The following is a 12,629-nucleotide window of genomic DNA, read 5'->3' as shown; positions in this document are numbered from 1 at the left end:
GAAACAGAGGGAAAAAGGTATGTTTCTCTCTCTGCCCATCCATTGTCGTTTTTTCTCTCTTAGCGATTTTTGTTGTTCATTTTGTTATTGCTTTATTCATCATCTTTTGCTTCATTATCATCATCTTCTTCTTGTTGACCATTGTTGTTGTTATTGTTACCACTACTGTTGTTATTTGATCAATTTCTTAGGTCAAATTTTGTTTTGTACATCATTTTCCACTTTGTCATTACTTCATAGGAGACTTTGGTAAGTCAAATTATGATTTTTAGTTGAATTTATCATTTGGGTAACTGCTATTGTGCTATTTTTTCAATAATAGATTGCACGCGAACATGACTGCAACATAAGAGTCATCTTTTTAAACAAATAAATCATCTGTTGTGACAGATGAGATATCTATTTCAATGGAAGACTCATAAGTTGGATTCATATTTATAGTTCTATATTACCATAACATGAATCGAACAGATAGGTCATCTGTTGCAACATATGACCTATTTGTTGCAACAGATTAGTTATCTGGTGCAACGTGATAAATATATGTTGCAACAGATTAGTAACATGTTGCAACAGAACCTGAACTCGATTTCAGCAGATGTGTCGTCTGCTGCAATAGGGTAAATATTTATTGCAACATATTAGTAACCTATTGCAATAGATACCGAACTCGATTCCAACAGACACGTCGTCTATTGCAACAGGTAAGTCATCTATCATAATAAGTTAATTATCAGTTGCAACATGTCACTCATATATTGGAATCAGCTTCAAAGATGCCTTAGTACTGTAACATCTATCCCAACAGGCATTTCATCTGTTGCAACAGATATATAATCTGCTGCAATATATGATTCACCTATTACAACAGATGACTCGTTTGTTAAAATCAGCTTCAAAAGCGTAACATAAATCCCAATAGGTAAGTAATTTATTACGACTGATCACTTACCTGTTGCAACTTATTTTTCACCTATTGCAGCAGATTACATATCTGTTGGGATTTATATATGGCACTATGAAATCACTATTAACTTTTTTTAACAAATGACTTAGTTTAGGTACCACTAATGGAGAGATTAATAACAATAGGGGTGAATTGTCATGGTCAATGGATCGAGAAGAGCAATCGATATGTATGGCATTGGAAGAAGGATAAAATGCTAGAGATGATAGCTATGACAGTACAAAGTGATGTTTCATATGATAATTTTGTGAACTTAATTATCAGCTATTATGGACTAAATTGTCAACCGGAAGAACTCGTCATCGGCTACATGCATAGCTCCTTTGAAAATCAGAGGGTACTACCTTTCAAGATAACCAATCAGGTTCGGTTGTGTGCTTGTCTTAGTGATTCATCTAGGCTGGTGTTAAGGGTGTACGTAGTTGTAAAGACGAGAGAGAATGATTACCAAAATATAGAAGAAGAACAACAACAACACATCTTTGATGATAGGTTGGATGATCTAAACATGAATATTCCAGATGATGATTAAACACCTATGCCCATTGATGCGACCAATACGGTGGGCAGTTATTCTCGATCGACATAGTCTAACAATCTTCAAGACAATGAGACCGGCTTTTTTTAATAGAATGTCATTCAAGGACAAGAAAGAACTATCTACCACTTTGTTTATTTCTTGCTTGAAAAAAAGATTTCAGAATAAAGAAGGTGATTAATTCGAGCAGTGTCTTTTAATACAAATGTGCTCATTCGAACTGAAAATGGTGGTTGAGAGCGGTGAAGTACATAAGTTCTGATTGATTCGTCATTCATTAACATGAAAAGTATCACACATATGGTTCAAAGCACATCTCGGGCCAAAATCCTCATGCCACGTCAAAGGTCCTCGATGAATATTTCAAGAATAATTTCCCTGATGGCAAAGACCCTTTTACAAGGGTTATGGACAACCAACTCCTTACGAAATTGGGTGTCCTAGTCAATTATTGGAAGATATATACGGTCATGGGGATTGCCAAAGACTTGTTTAGGGGGACACATGAGCATGGGTATGTAGTCCTGGATGCCTACCGTTACATGCTTGAGTCCACAAATCCCAAAAGTAAGATGATGTTGCATGTTGATGAAAATGGAAGGTTCAAATACTTTTTTGTATCCCATGGTGCTTGGATTCAAGGTTTTTGATATTTGAGAAAAGGCATAACCGTCAATGGTACCTTCTTGAAGAGCGGGTATAATGGAGTTCTACTAGCGACGGTGGCCCAGGATGCGGAGAATCACATCTTTCCTGTCACTTTTTGTGTAGCAGACAAGGAATGTAATGCCTCTTATAAATTTTTTTTTGAACAACTGCGAAGCTGCGACGAAGATACCGAAGAGTTGTGTTTTATTTCGGATAGGCATCAAGTATTCCAAAGATATGTTCAATTTTCTTCACTTCAGCTTACTTTGGTTGTTGCATCAAGCATCTTGGAGAGAATATTCGGACTAACTTTTCTAACGAAAATGTCATGACCCTTTTTTATAGAGCAGCTAAATCATATAGTAGAGAGGATTTTTAAGACTATTTCAATCAAATAGCGGATATGCATCCCCAGGAAGTAGAACATCTCGTACATATCGGTTTTGAGAGATGGAGCCAGGCATTCTATCCAACAAATAGGTACATTCTTATGAATTTAATGTCTCGTTTGAGTTACAAGTTTAGTATGATGTCGTACTAAGTAATTCTTTTGTATAGGTACAATATTATGACATCAAACATAGCTGAATCGGTGAATTCATTATTTGACAATGAAAGAGAATTTTCCATCAAGCCTCTATTTGAAAAATAAATAAGTATGGCAAATTTTTGTAACAAAAGACATGTATAGTTCAAGGACGCAGGAACCCCATTTGTTCTAGAAATGGAAAAAAATAATATCAACGAACATCAGTTTGGGGAATAGGTTATTATCTCATTAACTTGCAGATAACAAATTCAGTATCACCGGTGATGGTGATGTTACGACGGTCGATCTTCAAACAAGATCTTGTACATGCAGAGTTTTTGACTTGGACAAAATACCCTGTCCACTGCTATGGCAGCGCTTCGAGCTTAATACGATGCAAAATATGGACCTAAAATTTATGATCACTCCTCTTCATATAATTCGGAGGAAAAATATACAATGACATATAGTGGGCATATTACTCTGGTGCCTCCCAAAAAATCTTGGGTTGTTCTTGCAGAGCTTTTGGGGAGATTAATACCTCCTCCATATATTGACCTAAGCACTATCAAACCGGGAAGAAAGCCATTTAAGAGGGGACGTGGAGTCGGAGAATCATTTCCATCAAGAAAAAACAAGTGCTCCATATATAACCGCGCTGTCCATAAAAGAACTACATGTCCGGATCGTAATCCACCATGATCGTTGTAATTGTAAAAACTTGTGTTGTTGTTTGTTGTGGACTTTTATATATTTAAATCATTGTTGTGAATATAATGTTGTCATTTATTATATATAAAATATTTTTTTAATAACTTGTGCATCAATAAAAAAAGGCAAAACATGAACTAAATACAGCAGACCACAATTATTTTCAACAGATTACCCGTCTATGGACATTAGCTGAAAGAACACAATACAGTTCATCAAACTGGAATGTTTTCCTCTAACAGATGACAATTTTGTCACAATAGATGGATAATCTATTAACAAAAAAACAACTGATGACCAATCTGTTCCAACACATGGTCCATTTGTTGAAAGAACTCAAAAGCCAAAATTATTATTGCTATTGGATTTAAAATTGCTCCTTACCTCCAACCGTCGACATGTTAACATATATGTTTAGAAGAAGAAATAGACAGAATAAAAATTAAATAAAAATTAAAAAGGCTAAGTCGACTAAAAATAAATTTTTCATTAAACAAAAAATAAAATACATTAGGTATAGATTCAATATAGAAAAATTAAAATACATACGCTAAAAGAAAAAATGCATTCTAATTATTATTATTATCATCAGCTTCATTATTATTACCAGGCGCCAATCAATCGGCAGCAGCAGGGCCCTCATCAACCTCTGCATCTCTCTGAGCATCCTTGCTCTCACGGCGACCAACTCCCTCTGCAGGTTGTTAAACTGCCTATGAAGTTTCCGCACAGTGTCACGCAGAATAGTAATGTCCCAAATAGGATCAGTCATATATAGAACACGCATGAATTGATAAAAAACGTAAACATAAAAGTAAATAAAAGAGTCTGAATAAAATACAACGTGTACTACCAACTGGTAGATTTACATAAAAAAAACTTACCTCAACGAGAAAGGAATATGCTTTTTGAATAGAAGTGGTTGAAGATGTAATACGAAAAGAGAATGCAAGAAATAAATAAAAGTGAAGTAGAATGAAGATTAAGGAGGGACCGATTTATAGAGGATTGAATCTGAATGTGTTAGGCCAAAAGGGATGACTATTCAGCTCTATTGTATTAATTGTATTCAAACTGATGGCTTTTTGTTTTTTATGAAAGTCGCTACTTTTTCTTTTACATTCAAATTTCTCACCTTTACAAAATAGTTTGAGACTTGATAACAGTCGTTATTATTGAGTTATTGTAAAAGATCACCCATTTGTCATAACAGATAACCCACTGTCACAACAGATTTACCATTTGTTGTAATAGATGGTCTGTATATGCAAAAGATGAGACATCTGTTGCAACATATGGATTATTTGTTGTGACAGATGAAACATCTATTGGATGAGATATTTTGATTTCTTCTAACAGCTGATTCATCAGTTGCGACAGATGGAGAATTTGATTCATTAGCTGTTTTGAATGATTTACCATCTGTTGCAATAGATGGTCTGTATGTGCAATAGATGAGACATATGTTGCAACATATAAATTATCTGTTGTGATAGATGGACCATCTGTTGAAGGAGATGTTTTGATTTCTAGTAACAGCTGATTCATCAGTTGCAACAGATGGAGAATTTGATTCATCAGCTATTTTGAATATGTTAGGCAAAATGTCACAACTGTTCACCACTTTTTAATAGCCATCAGATGAATAAACACTGTCTGACATTAATGGGGTAGAAAGAATAAGGTGCATGCAGATGAATGGATCCACTTTAATGCGTGAGAGTTATGTATTATTGATCAGGATGTCGTGACAGACCCACATAAAGTATAATGATTTTGTGAATATAGTTTTTTACTGATTAGACATTGATCCTTCAAACAAGATCTTGCATTTTATAATTAAGTTTGATAGGTACAAACTGATAAGGTCGAAGGGTTCAAAGACGATGGTGTCGATACCCTGTTATAATTTAATGACTTTTTATGCTTATGTTTTTGAGTTAAGTTTAGAGAAGGGTTCAAGTTTTTTGTGGCAGTGTAAAATCCAATAGTGATTGAACCGCTTTTAATGGTGCAATGGACTTTTGAAAGGCCTCCGAAGCCTCATACTGCAGCAAACAATAATGAAAAACTAATAGAAATTCCCCTGGTCTAAATTTATATGAATGGGTTGCTCGACGAAACTATTATACAGCAGAAGGTGGTTGGGAGAATACTTGTGCGGGAAGGGGTGGAGAAGACCATATATTATCTCAGACCTTGTTTAAGAGGAAACACAAGGAAGCAAGTAAGGAACTTCTATCAAATCTGGCTAATGAAATTGACTTGAGAGATGAAAAAACTGAATGAGCTTCAAATGTGGAAGTGTATCCAAATATTAAAATCAGTCAGTCATTCTTGAAAAAGAAAAATACTAAAGAGGGCTGGAGTTGGACACTTTGCCCAAGACTGTGACTAAAAAACGTGGCCTCAATGAAGACCCATAATGTGCAGGACCAGAACTCTAAGGAAGCATCTTGACAAGCAAAGAGGATTGATAAGATTTTCAGTCAAGAATGAAACCTGAACCAACAACTCCAGAAGTAAAAATAAGGGAAGCCAAGGCGTCAATTTCTGAAGCCTAACTTGCATCCCATGCCTTCTGTCTGTGGTTCTAATCAGGTCAATGGCAGTAAAAACAAAAAGGTCTGAAGTTGGGCAGAAATCCCATGCCTTGTTGTTTCCACTGCCTTTGACCCGACCAGAGCCACAAGCGGAAGGCTTGGGATGCAAGTTTAACTTTAGAAATCACCACTTAGGCTTGATCCTTTATTTTTACTTCAGGAGTTGTTGGTTCAAGTTTCAATCCTGACCGACAATATTACCACCATCGGTGCTCGGAAAGCTACAACCTTGGAGTTCTAGTCCTGCATTTTGTGGGTCTTTATTCAGGCTACACTAGCTAGTTGCAGTCCCAGAGCAAAGTGCACAACTCCAGTCTACTTTAGCATTTTTCTTTTCAAAATGGACTGAAGTATTTTCATTTTTGGATACACTTTCATTTTCGCGGTTCATTCAATTTTTTCATTTTCATGTCAATTTCATCAGCCAGTTTCGCTACACTTTTCTAAAATAAGGTCTGAGTTGATATATGGTCTTCTGCACCTCCTCCTTCCCGCACAAGTATTCTTCCAATTATATTCTGCTGTATAATAGTCTCCTCGAGCAACCCCTCCACATAAATTTGGACCAGGGGAATTTTTATTGGTTTTCCATTATTATTTGTTGTAGTGTGAGGCTTCAAAGGCCTTTCAAAAGTCCATTGAACCCTTAAAATCAGTCCAATCACTATTTGAATATTTACACTGCCACCAAAAACTTTAAATCTTCTTCAAACTTAACATATAAACATTAGTAAAATCTTTATTAAATCGTAACAGGGTATCGACACTACCTACTTGGTCCCTCAGCCTTACCAATTTGAACTTAACACTCTTAACTGTAAAATGCCATATCTTGTTTGAAGGATTAACGTCTAATAGGTAAAGAACAACCATTCACAAAATCATTATACTGGATGTATGTTTTCACGATAAGTTGATCAGTAATACATACCTCCCACATATGAAGTGGTTCCATAAGCAAGCAGTTTATTCCTCTGAACCCATCTTTACTCTAGCCTTTAGTGTTGGTCGGGCAAAAGTTGATCCAGTTTCACTTCTTTTTATTTGCAAACAAGAGAAATACATTTGATTTCAAACAAGAGAAGAACAAAAAGAACATTACAAAAGGGTAACACAAAATTGAATGAATCAATAGATGACCCATCTGATACAACAGATTCCCCATTTGTTCAACCAATGAGTCATCTATTAAAACAGGCGATGCATCTGTGGAAATAGATGGATGACATATTACAACAGATGGTTCATCTATTGGAATAAATCAAACCAGCCTTGTTACTGGTTTGATTTCTTCCAACAATTGCTCCGTCTGTTCTAACAACTGATTTATTAGTTGCAATAGTTGAGAAAACTATTGCAACACCACCACTAATATCAACAACAACATCAATAATTAAAAAACAACACCATATTTTCCAACACCATTAACAACACAAACACCACATATTCCAACACCACCACCCCCCAACAACAACAACACCAAAGTAAAACAACAAAAGACATAAAAAAAACTATATTGATAACAAGGCTTTTTAAGTTCTCCTAATAGATGACTTTTTTTTGTATATTTTAATAAAAATAATGGTTCGTTCATTCAAGACTAAAAGGTCATCTTTCCTTCAATTTTCTCGATAAATAGGAAACTGGTAATAGGTAAATCATTAAAAACAACAGATGTAAATATCTAATTTAAATAACATACAAAGAAGAAGACGAGAAGGAAAGAGCAATAGTGAACCATACCTGCAATGTCAAAAAAGTAAAGGGATCAGAACATTCAGTTCAGTCGAGAAAAGATATTAATCGATTAAGATCTAAAAGGATCCTCATTCGAAAGAGGAGAAAAAAAAGACGAAAAGAGAATTTTGAATAAAAAGAAAGATGAGCTGAGTTAATTTATGTATGAAGGAGAGAGTATTCTAGATATGAGTTTTAAATATTCATTAATAACTTTTAAGGAACACGAGGAGATAGTGACATTGAAAAGACTAGATAAGACTACTCAATGAGGAGATTTTTGAGTCATCCAAGTAATATTTTTTACCGTCTTAGTATTTTATCTTTTTTATCTTAGGCAGTACCTAAGTTGCTATTAAAAAAGATCTTAAAATATCTAAGTCATACTTTGCAACAGATGACAATTTCTGTTTGAAATTTTCCAAAGCTCAGTCATCTATCGCAACAGATGGCAGTGCCTATTTGATAATTTACAACATATGGGTAATCTATTGTAACAGATGACTTAATTTGTTTAAAAAATTCCAACAGATAAGTCCTCTGTTGCAATAGATTGAACATTTATTTTTATACAATTTTAATTGAGTACATATGTTCAACTAATACCTTAATTGATTAATCTAGGACTAGAGGTGAGTTCTCATAGGGTCAACTACAACTTTAATTGAGTCTTTTGGCAATTTCATGATGAGATGTTATTGCATTCCTCCCGATCAGAGTCGTTTATCGATCACTCTGAATGGAAGCAATTCTTATTACCATATATATTCAACTAATGCCTTAATTGATTAATCTAGGACTAGGGGTGAGTTCTCAAAGGGTCAACTATAACTTCAATTGAGTCTTTTCGCAATTACATAATAAGACAATATTGCGTTTCTCTCGACCAGAGTCGTCGATTGATCACTCTGAGTTAAAGTGATTCTTATTACCTTATATGTCTAACTATTACCTTAATTGATTAATATAGGATTAGGGGTGAGTTCTCAGAGGGTCAAATACAACTTCAATTGAGTTTTTTGGTAATTGCATAAAGAGACGGTATTGCGTTTCTCTCGACCAGAGTCGTCGATCGATCACTCTGAGTTAAAGAGATTCTTATTATCTTATATATTCAACTAATACCTTAATTGATTAATCTAGGACTAGAGGAGAGTTCTCAAAGGATCAACTACAACTTCAATTGAGTCTTTTGCATGATGAGACAATATTGCGTTTTTCTCGACCAAAGTTGTCAATCTATCACTCTGAGTTGATGCAATTCTTATTACCTAATATGTTCAATAATACCTAAATTGCTTTAAAATTAAAAAAAAAGAGCTTAAAACATATAAGTCATACTTTGCAACAGATGACAATTTCTGTTTGAAAATTTCCAAAGGCTCGGTCATATGTCACAACAGATGGCAACTCCTAATTGATAATTTACAATAGATAGTTAATTTGTTGCAACAGATGACATAATCTATTTGATAAATTCTAACAGCTAAGTCATTTGTTGCAATAGATTAAATATTTATTTTTATATAATTTCAGTTGAGTTCATATGTTCAACAAATACCTAAATTGATTAATCTAGGACTAGGGGTGAATTCATAGGGTCAACTATAACTTCAATTGAGTCTTTTGGCAATAGCATGATGAGATGGTTAAGAATTGCGCATATCTTTTAAAATTTTAAAAAATAATTAAGTTCAATTCGAATCAAATTAACATTTTCAAAACTTGTCATTATTTTCCAAAATATATATCAACCAATACAAATCATCCATTTGCGAGAAAAATGTTTCATCATTTCAAATCTCGAGTTCTTGTTCTTTTCTATCTCTCAACAATACAGATAATGACTACTCAACAAATTGTTCAACCATTCACAACAGATCAATACTCTTCTCATTTCTGACCACATACGTATTATTTTTGACTTTATTCTTGCTTGTATCAGTCATTTTCTCTGTCTTCATAGGTAACAGAGTTCGAGAAAAGTTCTATATTTGTTATTTTTTCTAAAAATTAGGGCTTTTAAGGTAATGATGAAAAAAAAGACTTTAGTTGTATTGTCTTTGAGAATGGGTTTACAATTTTGAGTTTTAATGGTAAAATCGTAGGAAAAACCCGAGAAAATCCTAGTTTTTATCGCAGTAGTTTGTGATTTTGGTGGTCGTGGTAGTGGTGTTGGTGGCCGGCGTGGTGGCACTGGTGGTGTTTGTGGTGGCTGTTGGTGCTATTAGTTGGTGGTATTTTTGGTGGTTGTTGGTGGCATTAGTTGGTAGTGTTTGTGGTGGCTGTTGGTGGTTCTATATTGGTGGTATTTGCAATGTATTTTTTAAAATTTATGCATACATCAATTGTAATATAATTTTTCCTTCTCTGTTCTTTGTAAAACATGTCTCAGAGGGATTCAGAGGATCTTCCCAAACAATCTCAGTCAGGGAAAAGTAAAGCTGAGAAAAGTTAAAAAAAACGACGTTGAGGGAGGTGGACAAGGGTCTGTAGATGGTGATGAGAAAAATAAAAGTGGGAAGGATAAAGAAGAAGATAAAAAAGAAAAAGAGGGAGAAAAAAGTGAGAAAAATGATGATAATTCATCATCAATGGGGCGTGAATGAATATCAAAATCCTAGCATGAGGTTGTCAAAACTATTACTATTGACAGGTTTCAAGTTATGATGCAATAGATCACCCTACAAAACTAACTGGTGATTTTGTTCTTAAATGTCAGTTGGGGAAACCTTTTGACGAATTTAGGATTATTATGAATAATGAAAACATAGACATATTTTTTAAGAAGAGTTGCTTTGGATGCTTTCTTGAGCTGCCTGAGGACCACACTGTCCGTTTCCAAATGAGAATGGTAGATGGTCTTCTTAAGCACAGAATCAAGTATGTGGAGGATGATAAAGATTCGGAGGAGGGGGGAAAAGATGGATGAAATCTGGATTAACTACTATGGCATGCAGGTTTGTTTTAGCTTGAAAGAGTTTGCCATACTGATGGGCTTGAGATGCGATCGTACAAAAGAACCTCTCACCAATAAAATACCATGCAAAAGTCCAAGGCAAGTAGGACAACCAAACCACCATAAAATAGTGGTAAGGCATTGTCCAAGCAACCATCCACCAAAACCAAACCACCCACCAAAACTAACAAATGCAAGGAAAAAATATATGGATTGTTGGACATTGCTGGATGTGGGTACAAAGCCAATGAGTTGATATAATATCTCAAGGATAAAACCATACCAAAGCAGTACAGGGAGCAGTTGTGCTTGGTTTGGTTTGTCCATGCCGTTATATTGGTAAAAGACGTCAACAAAGTCATAGAAGATGATTTGTTGAAGCTTACTGATGATTTTGAGAAATTCAATAATTATTCTTGGGGATATGATAGCTATTACTTGACTGTCATATATTAACTGACAAAGCTATCCCCAAAGACAATCACATTATACGGCTTTCCTTGGGCTTTCATGATAAATTTAATCACTATATTTACTCATCCATTAATTTATATTAAATAATTACTATGACTTTTTTTGTTTGCCTCCTGTTTAAATTTTTTAGGTTTAGGCATTTGAAGCCATTCCTCACCTCTGAAAGTAGTTCAAGGATTACCCGGATGAGGTTTCTTATCCAAGAATCCTTAGGTGGTTGGCTGCAAAGGGCAACCCAAAAATTAATGAGGTTGATCTCTTTAACCCTCCGGATGATTAGTACGTCTTCTTTCAAGTAAAATAATTTAACCCAAACAAAGATATTGAAATAGATGTGCTATATGTTGCGACAGATGGGTCGTCTATTCCAACAGATTACCTGTCTACTACAATTGGTGCAACAGATGGGTAATCTATTACGACAGATAATCCATATTTCACAACAGATTAACCATTTATTGCTCTGGTTCTCTGAACCTGACTCAATAGATTACCCATCTATTGTAAATTATGCAACAAATGGGTAATCTGATGCAACATATTATTAATCTGTTGTGATATACAGATCAACTATTATGACAGATAGATCATCTGTTACATAAGTTATCTGTGTTAAAATGTAACCCAACCGACTGCAAATTATTATATGATTTAAATGTATCTTTTTTATAAGTTGTGCATTCATGGATTATGCCAATTGAGCAGGAGTTAGGGATGATTTCTTTTATTACTCTAGGTCTTATTGATACAATAGTAGACCCAACGGTGGAGTTAATAGATAAGGAATTGGTTGGAGCAACAACCATAAGAAGAGCAGTTAGGCAAGGTCAGCCTAATGTTGAGGCTCTTCATGACCAAACTACTACAATAGATTCAGGTGCTTCTTCTGGGGGTGTTGCTGGTGGAGTTGATGTTGGTGGTAGATATGTTGATGCTACTGCCAGTCGTGATGTTGAGCATGTTGATGCTCAAGAAAAATAAATATGTTTAAAAACACACCTTTCACAGATCCCTCTCCCCATTACACATGTCCCCATCACCCCTCTTCACCCCCATGTTCTCATTGCACATGCGAAGAGTACAAGTACATCCAGGATAAACTTTTTGAAAACCTAGAGGTTATCGCTAAAGTTGTTAAGAAATAATAATCCAAGAAGGGTGTCATACCATCCAATAAGGTGAGGGATCCATACACTCCTACAGTGGCGGTTGGGAGGAAGAAAAAAGCAATTAGCCAAGTACTATCTAATCGAAAGTCCAAAAAAATTACAACCCTTCCCTCTCTAAAAGTTGTTGAAGTTTAGGGGCCATTCAAGAAGGTAGACACATACGCAAAACTTGGCGCCAAAGATAAGAGGGATCTACAACGGGCCAAGCAAGGCAAAAAATATTACCCTATCCGTACATTTTCTGCCTAAGACTTCAGAAGTATGACAGATATGTGTACGCAGTACGTGGACAGG

The sequence above is a fragment of the Capsicum annuum genome, chromosome 8 (genome assembly GCF_002878395.1).
Source record: "Capsicum annuum cultivar UCD-10X-F1 chromosome 8, UCD10Xv1.1, whole genome shotgun sequence".
Lineage (NCBI taxonomy): Eukaryota > Viridiplantae > Streptophyta > Magnoliopsida > Solanales > Solanaceae > Capsicum > Capsicum annuum.
This window is presented reverse-complemented; position numbering follows the sequence as displayed.